Source organism: Trachymyrmex septentrionalis, unplaced genomic scaffold, assembly GCF_001594115.1.
Source record: "Trachymyrmex septentrionalis isolate Tsep2-gDNA-1 unplaced genomic scaffold, Tsep1.0 scaffold62, whole genome shotgun sequence".
NCBI lineage: Eukaryota > Metazoa > Arthropoda > Insecta > Hymenoptera > Formicidae > Trachymyrmex > Trachymyrmex septentrionalis.
The window spans coordinates 3,682,836-3,684,147 of NW_017305800.1; the positions used below are offsets into that span (position 1 = coordinate 3,682,836).

Below are 1,312 nucleotides of genomic sequence, written 5' to 3' on the forward strand. Positions count from 1 at the left end.
AAATTTGTAACGGAAGAAATATTTCAAATTATGTTTGTCATTTTAGTTTGCGTTGCTTTGTATATTTTCATGTAAACCATTTTAGTTTGTTTTAATAAAGAGAATATTTTGTCCATTGTTTGCGTAGTGGTACTTTGACTTCTCTACAAACTATGACGTAATGTGCAACATGTTCATGTTGGTATTGGCTGGCAGTTCTATGTTTACCATGTAATAGTATAGCGATAGTTTAAAATATGTTGAGTTTTAAATTCTGTTTTATAATATTAAATTTGTATACTAATTAATATTTTTGAATGAATATTTTGATCTTTTACGAGTATTTTCTTCAGAGGAGCTAAAGAGTTTACGGGTTATTGCCATGTCGGATCGTGATCCATTGCTAATGCTAACATTTCGTAAATCTTATCATTCATTTCATCAGGGCGAGGTTCACAAAACGTTGGCATTATATATTAATTAACAATAGTTTAATGTTTTAATGTTTATGTATGGTTTAAACATTTCAGAACTATCTCTATTTAAAAGCAAAAATAATAAGTTATTAATTCATAAATTATTGAGATTTCTTGAATTCATAAATTTCATTTATAAGTGCATAAATGTACCGTGAGTGAGAATTCTAATTATTAATTATACATTTAAATTAAATTTTTGCTACGTTATATTTTGCGTTACGTTTTCAGACTAATTTCTGAAAGCTTGATGATATCAATAAGAAAATCACTTATAATAGAGTCTGGGATGTTTCCTCAGAATTTTATAGAAATATAAAGCATCCAAAAGCTCTAGAGGCAAGTAAGAAAATCGCTTCTTTCCAGGTATCACGTTTTACAATCTCGTTGAGAGTCGCATTCTTCGATCGCATTTTTCAATCATGTACCATACGCGATCATGGCGAACGGAATCGTTGATACGTGCTGGTAATATGTACCTTGGATGAGTGCTGTTGTATGTGCTGGCTGAGTATTTCTGTACAAAGTCATATTTATCGTGACACGCGTATGACTGTACAAATCTTGTCTTGAGCGTTTTCATTGCGCAAGTTGAGCGCGTGTTCTTTTCTGCTTTCTTAAGGCATTTACATGCATTATCAATCTTTGAAACTATTAAATAACAAAAAAGATTCGAGGTATTTCAATCACACTTACTGAAAAAAGTGAGTATTCCAAATTATATATTTTTTTCAATAAGCTATATGACTAAAAGGTACATATGTAAATTACAGCATTGCAATATTTTTCGAAACATTCAGATTTTTTTAAATAATTTTTTTACGTAATATTTAGTATATCTGTTTCATTTTAAAAGT

At 29.3% G+C, this 1,312-nt stretch overlaps 1 protein-coding gene across 10 annotated transcripts in view; it reads right to left on the minus strand.

Moving 5' to 3' along the window:
* LOC108752833 (four and a half LIM domains protein 2) overlaps positions 1-1,312 on the minus strand; it is a 132,137-nt gene that overhangs the window by 18,437 nt on the left and 112,388 nt on the right. Inside the window, exon 1 of one of the 10 annotated variants that reach the window (XM_018493960.1) lies at positions 935-1,153. The exons of the other annotated variants lie outside the window; for them this stretch is intronic. The gene's annotated coding sequence lies outside the window, so the exon portion shown is untranslated. Of the gene's footprint in view, positions 1-934; positions 1,154-1,312 lie in introns of those variants that run through there. 10 annotated transcript variants of the gene reach the window in all.